This window comes from Dendrobates tinctorius, unplaced genomic scaffold (assembly GCF_039654945.1).
Source record: "Dendrobates tinctorius isolate UK_male_01 unplaced genomic scaffold, ASM3965494v1 ptg000003l, whole genome shotgun sequence".
In the NCBI taxonomy this organism is placed as follows: domain Eukaryota; kingdom Metazoa; phylum Chordata; class Amphibia; order Anura; family Dendrobatidae; genus Dendrobates; species Dendrobates tinctorius.
In genome coordinates, this window is record NW_027361671.1 from 89,137,889 (window position 1) to 89,152,813 (window position 14,925).

Below are 14,925 nucleotides of genomic sequence, written 5' to 3' on the forward strand. Positions count from 1 at the left end.
TGAAATTTACCAGTAGCTGCTGCATTTTCCACCCTAGGCTTATATGCGAGTCAATACGTTTTCCCAGTTTTTTTGTGGCAAAATTAGGGGGGTCGGCGTATACTTTATATATTTTCCTTTCATTCTCCTACTATGAGAGTTTTTATCTTACATAGTGTGCTGATCAACCACAACAGCCTTGTCCCATGTGTGCAGTAGTTTCCAGGAGAGGAGTTAACTCCTGAGATACAAGTCACCCCTCTTCAGCACATTTATTTTTTATACAGCAGTTATGCAGCTGCTCACCTCTCCATCCCGTTACCAGCACTGTAAAATCAAGATGCCCAGCTCCAACTTTTGGCAGGTACCAGAGCAGTGCTCCTGTTCATTGTTGCACTTATACAAAGGCCCTGTTGTTTCTACATGCAAATATAGTGATAACAGTATAGACTTTAGAATGAAACACTGACAGACCATTAATGTGTCACAGTATCAGTGTGAACATCATCAGTGGAGTGAAACTGCTGAACCAGAACTGTTACTCAAGGAGGAGTGCCTGCTCCCCATTAACAATGAAGGGAAGAAACTGGAAATTCATTTTCTCCTGAGGACACAATTTGAGAATAACCCTTTAATTATTCTAAATATAGTACCCCAGCTTGAATAAATCCAGATACTAGTGATGAACGAGTATGCTCGTTTCTCAGGTTTCCCCGAGCATGCTTATGGCTGCTGGACAGGCTGAATACATGTGAGGAATGCCTGTTTGTTAGGGAATTCCCATGTGTATTCAGGCTGTCCAGCAGCCATAAATCATGCAGCTGAGGTGATGAAAACTAAATCTCCGAGCAAGCCAAAATACTCGGAGATCACCCGAGCAACAAGTATACTCGCTCATCACTACCAGATACCATTGTCCAAGGTGTTGTAATCCCCTTAGTCATTTAGCTACTCGCAAAAACAAAGCACCAAGTTGTCCTTTCTCACTGGATAACTAAAGTACCATAGATAAATAAAAAAAATAGCTGAACACAATGTACTTGCAGATGAGCAGACAGCCACTTTACATTTATTACATAGACTGAACAAGGTAATCTAGAAACACTCATAGTGCTCTTATGCTGTATTAGAGGAAAGGGTCATGCTTGCAGCGTGTGTGCTGGATAGAGCACAAATTTCATTGAGTTGTACAGCATATGTCCTCTCAGGGATTATAAACATGAACTATTTTATGATAATTAAGAAAAAAAACACAATGATTAGAATTGTGATAATGCAAGAACATTTTCCATATGTAAAATAATACGACTCTCCTAATACCTGCAAACATCTGATAAATAGTTTAAGCATCAATTGATCTGCCAATTTTATGTATAATCCAATTGACATAATTTTATAAAAATAGTCAAAACGTCGCTTAATTAAAAATAGGAAAAAAACAACTATGGCACAGAGTAGAAACTGTATGCTATAGCATTTTTTTTATACAAACGCTTATATATTGTGATTGTGGGACTTTGCATTATGATCTAACATGATCCTTTTGTGATTTACATGAAGCTCTATTCTGATGTGGGAAGACATTTGTTGTATAATCAGAGAAAACTATCCTACCAGAAAAAAGTCTACCAGAGATGTCTGTCGCACGCAGAAATGTTTTGTGTGATTGGCAGATCTTTTTCATTTGCTGGTTTCTGATATTATGAAATTATAATTTTCTCTAAATGTTTTATGAGTGAATCTGTCCTCAACAGTGACCTCAAGGCATTATAAGCTTTTCTAATGTGCTTCCTATTGTCTGAAAACACCATACTATCCCAAATTTGGTACGTCTATGGATATTTTAGCAGACTCTAGTTACATATTATTTGGGGGCCACTCATTAATGTAGGACAGTTCTTCCTGTAAGTGGAAGGAGAAACTATGGCTGCCACTTGTAGATCCCAACTTGCTTCCTTGGTCTGGCTCTTTTTTATCTCATCTTAGATTTCTCTTAGCCCTAATGGTATTCATCTGGTACAAAAGGAGGTTATGTTCTAAGAAATTCTATCCTGCTGACCTGTACTGTCAATCTCGAGTAGCAGATTTTTCTCATCAATCAGGATGCAGGGGAATGTTGCACTTGGGAAAAACAAGCATGAGACAACCCTTTTAACCCCTTAGTGATCAAGTCAATTTTGACCTTTATGACCAAGCCAAATTTTACAATTCTGACCTGTGTCAATTTATGTGGTAATAACTCTGGAATGCTTCAACTTATTCCACTGATTCTGATATTATTTTTTCGTGATATATTGTACTACATGATATTGGCAAAAATTATTTGATATGATTTAAATAATTTATTAAAAAAATGAACATTTAGCAAAAATTTAGAAAATTTAGCAATTTTCAAACTTTTATTTTTTCTGCCCTTAAATCAGAGAGTTATTTCACACAAAATAGTTCCTAAATAGCACTTCCCACAATATATCTACTTTACATGAGCACAATTTTGGAAAAAAAAATTGTTAGGAATTTAAAATGGTTAAAAGTTTATCAGCAATTTTTCATTTTTCCAACAAAATGTTGTATGGCTGTTAGACACCCAAAAAAAATGTGGGAATCTGCGATACTCTGCGATAACCAAGCACCCAATGCAAATTCGACAAGCAAGCACTTGCGCTGAACACTAGGCGTCATATCGTCATCTTTATTTTTTATTTTTTTTCTTTTGAAAAAATCTCAGTTCTAACTCCAACCCTAACACAACTCTAACCACAAACCTAACCCTATCCCCAATCTTAACTCCAAAGAATGTAAAAAAATAAAAAAAATTTATTTTATTATTTTTTCTAACTAAGGGTAATACAAGGGGGTATTTGATTTACAATTTTTTTTTATTTTGATCACTGTGATAGGATCTTTCACAGTGATCAAAAGGAATCAATAGGAAAAATTCCTTAATGATGCTGGGTAACAGCTGGCAGATCTCGACGGGTACACTATGCATGCGGCCGCCATTTTTTTCCAGGAAGATGACAAGAAGTGCCAGGGGACAGAGCAGAAGGGTCCGGGGATGGTGGATGTACTAGGGGGGCTCAAGGGACCCTATTTCTCCTTTCTCTGATCTGGTAGATCATATCAGAGAAGAGATACGTTAATTTTAAATCAGACTTTTTTTGCGATCGCGGTTATTCAGTGAAAAAATGTAAAAGTCATCCTTGATCATTTTGTCCAGAGACTCAACTACCCCCGGTAGCTGAGACCCCAGAGATTTTTCCATGTTCAAGGGGTGCTATAGCTTTTCTTCTCAGTGCCATTAAAAAGCGGCGCTCAGGAATAAGCACCCTTAACTGCTGTTAAGGCATATCAGCGGGCGTTAAGGGGTTAATGCTGTTTTGGGTTGCCTAGAAATTGCATGAATGTAAGTGTGATGACCTCTGCATTTATCATGAAATGTTTAGGTGTTTTATCAGCAAGGAAATTATCATTGTTACAGAATAGAAGCACAGTGTCTCTGTGCAAGATCAAACAGTGCTATCAAAGAGAGCCTGTAATGTAATAGAATTTTTTTCATGAAACATGGCTTTTACACAAGTTTTTTTTCCCAATTTCACTGCACTTGTAGTTTTTTCTAGTTTTCCAGTACATCACATGATGAAATGGATGATGCCATTTAAAAGTATAGCTTGTCCTAAAAAAAAAAAACCCTTACACAGCTATCTCGCCAGAAAAATAACATGAAGTTATGACTCTTGGAGCAAGGAGAGGAAAAAGACAAAAGAGCAAAAATGGAAAACTTGTCATGTTGGGAATAGGTTAAACAAATATTGAAGTCAATTTATAATACAAATGTACAAAATTTCTACTTTTGAATTCTTAAATACATTTTTTGTTAGGTTATAAATTGTTGATTCTAAAATGTACTTATGTACGATTAAGAGTCAGCAAAACTTGAATCGCGTCAGTATTTTTCCAATAAAGAATTTTTTGTTTTAAATTTTTCTGTATTGGATGGAAAATCGTTTATCATCACTTTGAATAAAGTTTACTTATTCTATATCTGTTGGAATAATGCATATTGATCTGTATGTATTGCAACAACTACTACTGTACTGTTTTATATATTGTGCATATTGTGAGATTGTTAACAAAGTTCAGTGACAAAAAAAACAAAAACAGACAGGATGCCCCCTCCTTCTCTTCCCTTCTTGTTGTTGTAATGCTCCCATGCTGCAAGCCACAGCAGATACCAGACTGATCACATTTCATGCTGTAAGATGTTCAACCTGGATATGAATAAATCTACATTCTGTGTTGCTAACTCTGGATGTTACGCTGATTTATCCGCTGCTAACAGGTTATGGGCCCAGAGTCCTAGAGTCCCAGATCCCCAGAGCACAGAGAAAAGAAAAGAAAGGAAGACAGCAAAGATGGCCACCAGCAGCAGCAACTCCATGAAGTTTACAGTACCAAGTCTCACTAACCAGAATTATCAATCCTGGAAATTCAAAGTGAAAATGCTGCTGATAAGAGAAGGTACATGGAAATACACACAGGAGCCTAAACCTGACCCAGTATCACAGGAGTGGATAGAGATGGATCAGAAAGCACAAAGTACCATATCACTCAGTATAGATGATGATCAGATTGTGCATGTGTGTAAAAGAAACTGCAAGAGAAATGTGGGAGCAGCTGCAAAAGGTGCATGAGAGGATAAATTTAAGCAATAAACTTTATCTCATGAGAAAATTGTACCAGTCTAAACTACAGAATGGCCAGGATATGCAGGACTACATAACAAGCATTCTAGAGATTGTAGAACGCCTGAGAGGCATTGGGGAAGATTTGAAGGACTTTCATGTAGCCGCATTACTGCTTAGTGGTCTTCCAGAAAACTATGACACACTTGTAACCGCACTAGATGCGTGCCTAGATGATGAGCTTACATTGGAGCATGTCAGAGGGAAGCTCATAGATGAATATTAGTGGAAGGTGTAAACAGCAGGACATGCGATGCAGAATCTGCTTTACAGACACAAAATCTAAATGATAACAGAAAGCACCTAAAAGAAACACGTGAATGTTTTGTTTGCAAGAAATCAGGACATTTGAAAGCCGACTGCAGAGTCTGGAAAGCTAGAATGAATCAGCTGAAAAAGCAAAGCAGTCTTCAAAGGGTTAAAAGTGCTGTGTCTGCAGAAAATGATTCTGTGAATACTGAAACTGCATTTACTGTCAGTCTAAATACATCAAAGCATGCATGGTGTATAGACTCTGGAGCAACTAGTCACATGACTAATAACAGGGACTTCTTTTCTAAGCTTAACCAAAGTAAGTCAGAGAAAGTGATTATGGCTAATGGTCAGTACATGACTTCACAAGGTATAGGAGATGGTTATATTGATTGTCAAATCTCACCAACACAAAGCAAGAAGATCCCAGTATAAGATGTGCTCTATGTGCCTAGTCTTGAGAGTAATTTACTATCTGTGAAGAAACTCACAAAACAAGGAAATGAAGTTACATTTAAGCATGATAGCTGCATCATCTCAAAAGAGGATCACACGCTAGCAGAAGGAAAAATCACAAATGAACTTTACCAGCTTAAATGCAAAGAGTGTATGCACACTGCTCAGGAAGAAAGGCACAATAACTGCATTCATGTATGGCATAGGCGCCTGGCACACAGAGACCCAGAAGCAATAAGGAAGTTAGCTCAAAAGCAACTAGCTGAGGACATTACAATTGATCTATGTAACCAGATAATGAAATGTACTAGCTCCATCAAAGGGAAAATGTCTAGAAAAGCTTTTCCTAAGAGAAGTACTACAAGAACAGAACAGACACTAGATTTAATACATACAGATGTCTGTGGTCCAATGAGCACTCAGACTCCTGGGAAGAAGAGATATTTTCTCACATTTATTGATGATCATTCAAGATATACAGTTGTCCATCTACTTCACAGCAAGAAAGAAGTTCCAGAGAAACTTGAAGTATATCTAGCTGAGGTATATAATAAATTTGGGAGAATGCCAAAGATTCTACATGCAGATAATGGGACTGAATACACAAGTAATGAGACACAGAGCATTTTAAAGAAAAATGGAATCCTATTTCAGACCACTGTACCGTACAATCCTGAGCAAAATGGTGTCGCAGAAAGAAGGAACCGAACACTCTGTGAAAGTGGAAGAAGTATGTTGTTTGATGCAAATCTGCCCACAGCATATTGGGATGAAGCAATCATGACAGCTTGCTATCTTCAGAACAGACTACCAGGTAAAGCTACAGAGAAAACTCCGTTTGAGCAATGGGACAGCAGAGAGCCAAAACTACATCATATAAGAATATTCGGAAGTAAAGCACTTGTACATGTTCCCAAAGAAAGGCGAACTAAGTGGGAATCTCATGCTAAGGAAGGGATCCTGGTAGGTTACAGTGAAACCCAGAAAGGTTATAGGATTCTACACCCAGAAACAAACAAGGTCAAAATAAGTAGAGCTGTAGTGATTGATGAGAACTTTGTGTCCCCCAAGTTTTGTGACATCACGCCAGTAGTCCAGCTGAAGTCACAATTACAAGACAATAACAAGGAGGATGTAGAGGTCTGGCTGGATTCTTCAACCACTGAAGGAACAACAGAAAAATCAGGTGAATCTGAAATCAGGAGATCTTCAAGATCAAACAGAGGCGTACCAGCTAAACATCTATCCTACATAGTCAAGACAATACCTGAATCAGAGCCGCAGTCATGGGATGAAATGCAAGAACTACCTGTCCATGAAAGAATGAAGTGGGTCAATGCTGCTAAGGAAATCAAATCGCTTCATCAACTTCAAACTTGGAAACTCACCAAGCTGCCACAGGGCAAAAAGGCAATCAAGTGCAAGTGGGTCTTCAAAACCAAATATGACTCTGAAGGTAAAGTCCACAGATTCAAAACAAGGTTGGTGGCAAAAGGATATTCTCAAAAGTATGGTGAAGATTACGATGCTACGTTTGCTCCAGTCGCTAAACAAACCACGTTCAGAGCCTTGTTAGCTGTAACTGCTGTACAAAAGATGAATGTCAGACATTTGGATATAAAAACTGCCTTTTTAAATGGTGACATTGAGGAGGACTTATACATGACTCAACCTGAAGGTTATGTAAAAGGGGGTGAAGAGAATCTTGTTTGCAAACTACAAAAATCCCTTTATGGTCTTAAGCAATCAGCAAGAGCATGGAATACCAAGATGAATAAGGTCTTGTTGGAAGAAGGTTTTAAAAGAGGATAAGTAGTTGTTGAGTGGGGGTGTTGGAATAATGCATATTGATCTGTATGTATTGCAACAACTACTACTGTACTGTTTAATATATTGTGCATATTGTGAGATTGTTAACAAAGTTCAGTGACAAAAAAAAAACAGACAGGGTGCTCCCTCCTTCTCTTCCCTTCTTGTTGTTGTAATGCTCCCATGCTGCAAGCCACAGCAGATACCAGACTGATCACATTTCATGCTGTAAGCTGTTCAACCTGGATATGAATAAATCTACATTCTGTGTTGCTGACTCTGGATGTTACGCTGATTAATCCGCTGCTAACAATATCAGTAAATCTTTCATTCAAGTGTTCTACTCTCAGTACCACTAGCTTGTGTGTAATTATAGGGTATACAATATAAGCAATGGGTGATGACAAAAGAGGTCATTATGACAGAAGAATGCAGTTTTTAAAGGTTGTCAAGGACAAATGATGCTTATGAGCTGCTAGAATGAGTGACTTAAGTTATTCCTGCATACAGAAGACACCATGGAAGGTGGATGGGATAGGAGAGTGGGAATGTGAAACACTGAACTTTATTTTCATTAGTGAAGTCAGAATCATTGTTGGGGTTGATAGTTATGCAGGCTGCACCTTTCCTCTTCATTAATAGAGTTATATTTATGAACGTATTTGACAGCCTGGCGTATCCTTTCTTAGATGGGTGAGAAGTTTGCTGTTTCTGCAAGGTATCACAATCTGCAAAACATTTAAACAGCTATTTGTGTCACCGGGTGATTTATATATGCATAATTCCTCATTATCTTTCTGTTTTACCTTAATTTATATAACTTACATTGCTATATCTCATTATCTAGCAGCACCTGTGCACTTGGTAAAGAGATATGCGAAAATTATACATAAAACAATGGGAATTATGCATGAGGTTTTAGGATAGTGTTGTTTAGCTGAGTTGTTGCCAAGAGACAAACTTTCAAACAAGAGATTTGGTTGCAGTTATTCTGAGATACTGACAATGTGGCAAAAAACAACTCTTCTACATTTGAGTAAAATTATCTGTAATTTGAACATAAAAAAGGTACAATGATTTTTAGTTAGTAGTAACTATCCCCCACCTCCTCATTGTACTGAATCATTATGAAGAGAGAAAGGTGGGAGTGAAAAATTGAACAATCCTCATTATTCTAGCTGGTGAAATTGAAAATTCCATGAACTCAAGTATCCAATCCTTGTTAGAATGAGTAGAAATTAAGCTCAAGAACATCCAAAGTGATACAATATTAAAGTATGATTGTTAAAAGAGTAATATCATATCCAGAATAAGGTGCAGATCCAGTGACAGCTGGTTCTAGCTATGACGTTATTATAGAAGAGGATAGAGGGTGATACAGAGTGAGAACAGGATAATAAAGAAATTAACTGGTCTGAAGAAAAAGTAAAGATGAATAGAAATGGCTTTCAAGAGTCCATCCACCACCACACTACCATTTTATTTCCTTAATGGCAATGAGAAAAGGAGTAGAAGTAAGAATGTCTCTTAAAAGGAAGTATTCAATGACACTCAAGAATATTAAGTGTGACAGCAAAAGCCTGCCCAGATTCCTCCTGGGCAAAGCACCTACAGAAGATATAGAGCAAGGTAGGGTAAGTGCAGCCCTTACTGTTCATCTTTCACTGGGAGTGTGCACACATGAGGTCATCTATTGAGTGTACTACTATTTTTTATTAAGTTGAAATATAGGAAATTTCCTGATGAATCATACACTATTGATGCAAACACACTTGCTTCCAATATTATTCAAAATGTGGTCTGTTGAATCCAGAGTCATTCATCCAACTTGACAGATCATCTGAAAGAAACTACCTCTTCATCAAATTTCATCAGATCTTAGTGGTTTCTACAAGCTTCTTCAGATTTATCAGCTAGACATCTCCTACTGGTTCCTAGAAGCTAGAGGCGTCTTCTCCTCCCACTAGACCTCCTCACTAACATATAAACTTCAAAATAATGAAGCCTAGAATTGTCCATCTGTATTGGCTTCTTAAATGAAATCCATTTTTAAAGCACTTCAGAATTTCTACAGGATTTATAGCCAACTGGACAATCACAATAAGGCTCTGCTCACATGTCTGTTTGTTTTCCGAAGGCAGAAATTAAAGTTTATCTTTTCTGTCTGTTTTTGATCCCCCTGTTTTCTGTTTGCGTTATTTTTGTATAGAAAAAAAAGTTCTGCATGCATTTTTTTCTATTCTAAAAATAAACAGCCAGATTTACCCTATATACATTGATGGGACCACCCTGTTTCCATGTCACATAGGAACTCATATGATGCAAATTCCGTTTATCTGTTTTCCATTTGTCATTTCTAAATGGAACAGAGAAACAGAAGGAAAAAAAGTTGTATGATCAGAGAATAAGTTATTTTACCATTTTGTATAATCTAAAGACTATTCCTAGCGTTTAAGACACATACAGATACATCTCACAACATTAGAATATCATCAAAAAGTTAATTTATTTCAGTTCTTCAATGCAAAAAGTGAAACTCATTTACACTGCGTGCAGAATTATTAGGCAAGTTGTATTTGAGAGGATTCTTTTTATTATTGAACAACAACTATGTTCTCAATCAACCCAAAAGACTCATAAATATCAAAGCTTAATATTTTTGGAAGTTGGAGTGGGTTTTTTTTTAGATTTGGCTCTCTTAGGAGGATATCTGTTTTTTCAGGTAACTATTACAGTGCAGAATTATTAGGCAATTTAATATAAACAAATATATACCCATCTCACTTGTTTATTTTTACCAGGTAAACCAATATAACAACACAAAATTTAGAAATAAACATTTCTGACATTAAGAAAAAAAAAAACCAGTGACCAATATAGCCATCTTTCTTTACGATGACACTCAAAAGCCTTCCATCCATAGATTGTCAGTTGCTTGATCTGTTTACGATCAACATTACGTGCAGCAGCCACCACAGCCTCCCTGACACTGTTCCGAGAGGTGTAATGTTTTCCCTCCTTGTAGATCCCGCATTTTATGAGGGACCACAGGTTCTCTATGGGGTTCAGATCAGGTGAACAAGGGGGTCATGTCATTACTTTTTCTTCTTTTAGACCTTTATTGGCCATCCACACTGTGGAGTATTTGGATGCATGTGATGGAGCATTGTCCTGCATGAAAATCATGCTTTTCTTGAACGATACCGACTTCTTCCTGTACCACTGCTTGAAGAAGGTGTCTTCCAGAAACTGGCAGTAGGTCTGGGAGTTGAGCTTCACTCCATCCTCAACCCGAAAAGGTCCCACAAGCTCATCTTTGATGATACCAGCCCATACCAGTACCCCACCTCCACCTTGCTGGCATCTGAGTCGGTGTGGAGCTCTCTGCCCTTTACTGATCCAGCCTCGGCCCCATCCATCTGGCCCATCAAGAGTCACTCTCATTTCATCAGTCCATAAAACCTTAGAAAAATCAATCTTAAGATATTTCTTGGCCCAGTCTTTACGTTTTATCTTATGTTTCTTGTTCAAAGTGTGCTGTTCCATCTAAAGTTATGACTATATGCTTATATAGATTGTGTTATGTTACCATTCTTTGTGTTCTGTTTTGCATTTGGTTTGCTGCTTCCTGCTGTCCTTTTTCTGTATAGCAGACTGCAGCTAATTAATTCTAGCACATGCCTTCCACTTCCAGGTCAGGTCAGTCCTTCTCTTTTTGCCAGTGGCCTTTACTAGTTTCATTTTCTCCTGGAAGAGACACGCTTACTAGGCTGTGAAAGGCATCTGTTTTTTGACCACATACAAATCCGTTGCTCACCTTGCTGCATCTTGCTGTACCACCTTGGTCGCTACTCCTGCATTTCTGGAGAAGTACTGCATTACCAATCATATGCTGTATGTCCAGATTTACAATAAACAAGTCTGGACTTCACAATATCTGGTGTGTATCAGCTCTCCGGATGCATGAACAGCAAAACAGCAACCATGGTCCTGTCTGCTCTGCATTGAGGAAATGGAAGGTAGGTATCTCTCCCAGCCCCAATCAACTACACCTCCATTCGCCTCATGTGGGGACAGAACAGTCAAAAAACTGCCTTGAAGCCCGGCAAAAAATCACCCTTATATCCTAACCCGTCTGCCCGCTCACATACTGCAGCCATGCTCTGCTGAAAAACTCTGCAGCATCACCCCAGACCGCATTGTGCATAGAGACTCTTTGTATATTATACAACATCGCTGCAGATTGTCGGACTGCAAAACCCCACAATTCTCTAAAAACACATTGGGAATCTCGTCAGGATGTCTTAACTAAGCTGCACTGCGATTTCCAGCCCCCAATTCAAAAGTTCAGTTTATTAAAGAGACAGTGCACCTTAAATCAAAATGGCCGAAAAAGACCCTGCACAGTCTCCCACTGCTGAAACAGAGCAAATACTACCCGATACTGTCCATTATGAAGAGGGGGAAACAGAGCCAGCTTCAGAAACAGACCAAGACTCGCGACCAAAATGCTCTGTCAAACCAACCATAAAGGCTGTCGAAAACTATCACAATACAAAGGATGAGTTCAATGACAACCTGGACGACCTATGGGAACGAGTCACCTCCCTCATGTCAAGCATCCAGCGCCACAAAAATGATGCAGCGAGTCTACAGGACACTATAAAACGGCTAGACACGGCCCACAGAAGATACAAGAGACTATCCGCAAGGTACGTTGCCTTCCTAAAAGACTCTAATATTGATGAAGCCTCATCAGAATTAAGCAAAGTAGATTCCACAAAAAGAGAAAGGGACGCCGCGTGCAAGACGCAAAAGATAAAGTGGAGCTCCGTATTGCTCATCTGCAAGAATCAAGATCCCACAGGTCAGGCTCATCCAGACACTCTGCTCGGTCATATAAATCATCCAGCTCAAGAACTTCAGCCCTCAGCGACAGAATCCTAGAGGCCCGTTTAAATGCAGAGCGATCCAAACTAAGACGTTCCTTTACAGAAAAGAAAGCAGAAGCAGAGGCAGAAACCAAGAAAGCCGAAGCAGAGGCAGAAGCCAAGAAAGCTGAAGCACAGGCAGAAGCCAAGAAAGCAGAGGCTCAAGCAAAGATCCTTCAAGCAGAAGCAGAGGCTCGGGCAAAGATTCTTCAAAAAGAAATGGAGGAAGAAATCGCGCTAGCCGAAGTAAAAATACTTGAGCAAGCATTGAAGCAAAACCTCGACCCACCACTGGAAGAAGAGGACCCAGCTGTCCGTACCAGTGATTACGTGCAGAAACAGATATCTGCAGCACACACCTTCTCCAGCGACATTCAACCCAACAATGTGGAAACATCCAAGTCAGCCCAACTTACAGTGCCAGTGTTACCCACAGCATCTGCAGAGACCCAAGACCAGCGCCATAATGTGTCCCCTCAGGAGCAGCAATCATCACAAGACGACCACAAGATGCACTCCAGTCCATCTCCACAGTTCAAGCCACAGTCATCGAAATCTCCAGAGGTTAAACCACAGCTCAACCCTGCAGCAACATCATTCTACCCAGGACCAATTCACCCTTCCATGCCACACAGCTTATACACCCGAGAGGCAACACAAGCTAACATGGTAACAAGGAGCGAAGGATCGGATATGCCCGAGTTAGCCAGGTTTATGGTGAGCAAAGATCTAATCAGCACCAGCCTCTCAAAGTTTGACGACTTTGTGCAGAGAACTACAGAGCCTGGAAAGCAACCTTCAAGGCCACCATTGCTGACCTCAACCTATCTGCAGAACGGGAGCTCGACCTCATGGTAAAATGGTTGGGTCCTGACTCCACAAACCGTATCAAGAGTCTTCGGACCGTCTACGTGGGGCAAGCTGAAGCAGGTCTCGCTGCTGCCTGGCTGAGACTCAAAAGAACCTATGGCAGCGCTGAAGCCATAGAAAAGTCCCTATTCAAGAGACTGCAGAATGTTCCAAGGATCAACCTTAAGGAAGCCCACAAGCTTCTGGACTTAAGCGACCTGCTTATGGAGCTGGAACTTGCAAAAAGAGACCCTCGTCTGTCTGGATTATGCTACCTGGACACTGCCCATGGGGTGAACCCAATCGTCTCAAAGATGCCACATAGTCTGCAAGAGAAGAACCTTACAAACAACCTAGTAGGAGTGTTGATGAGGTTCCGGAAAGAGCCCATTGCCATCACAGCTGACATTGAACAGATGTTCCACTGTTTCATAGTCAGAGAGGACCACAGGAATTTACTCAGGTTCCTATGGTACAAGGACAATGACCCCAGCATAGAGATGGTGGAGTATCGCATGAGGGTGCACATATTCGGGAACAGCCCTTCCCCCGCAGTGGAAACTTATGGCCTGTGGAGAACAGCTCAAGAAGGAGAGTCTGAATATGGAACAGATGCCAGAGACTTGGTAGAGAAAGACTTATATGTAGATGATGGACTAAAATCTCTGCTCACAGAAGAAGCGGCTATCGATCTACTCAAAAGGACCCAAGGTCCTAAGTTTCTGTTGGAACAGAAGGGAAGTGAACGTGTCCAGGAAGTCTTCAGCATCGAGGATCCGGATGGTGACCCAGAAGTCCGCTCCGAGGTCAGTGCCTTGGCGACGAACACTAAACCAACCTCCAGCCTCGGTTGCCAGTGCTTTGAACGCTTCTCCAATTGGATGAGACTCGTCAAGACTATAGCAAGGTTAGTCCACATTGCGAGATCATATCACGTCTCACTTGGAGACAAATACTGGCACGTCTGCCGTAAAAAACTCTGCTGAGGACATTTCTCACTGTGAGTCCCTTATAATAAGTTACTTCCAGCAGAGCGTATTCAGTACTGAATGGGAATGCCTACACCACAAACAGCAGATCCCTCTGAAAAGCCCCATTGCCCACTTGAATCCTGTAATGGATGGCTTCGGTTAGCTGAGACTCGGTGGTCGTTTAAATCAAGCCAAGATTGTGGCTTCAGAGCAACATCCTTGCATCATTCCCACTAAACATCATATCACTGATCTACTGATCTGGCACTTTCATGAAAAAACCGAGCACCAAGGCAGGCAGATCACAGAAGGCAAGTTACGGTCTGCAGGGCTTTGGATCTTAGGTATGAAAAGACGTGTAGCAGGATCACTACATCGCTGTGTGTAATGTCGGAAAATCAGAGGAAAACAGGTACATCAACAAATGGCTGACCTGCGCTCTAACAGATTGAGTGCTGAGCCGCCTTTCACCTACGTTGGCCTAGATGTCTTTGGGCCATGGATGGTATCTGCACGCAGAACTCAAGGTGGTCATGTCAACAGCAAATGATGGGCCGTTCTATTCACTTGCATGAGTGTCCGTGCCGTCCACATAGCGGTAATAGAGGCTATGGACACATCCAACCTGATCAACGCCCTCCGGCGCTTTCTAGCGATCAGAGGACCGGTGAAACAGTTGAGGTCTGAACGCGGAAGCAACTTCATCGGTGCATGTCGAGAGCTGGATAGTCAATTCAGAATCAACTGGCAGAAAGAGGTTGCACCTGGATCTTCAATCCTCCGCATAGTTCTCACATAGGAGGTTCCTGGGAAAGGATGATCGGGATCTCACACAACATCCTGAATTCTATGTTTATGGACTTAAACTCTTCAAGGCTTACACATGAGACCTTGGTTAGTCATCTGGCTGAAGTTTCTGCCATAATCAACTCA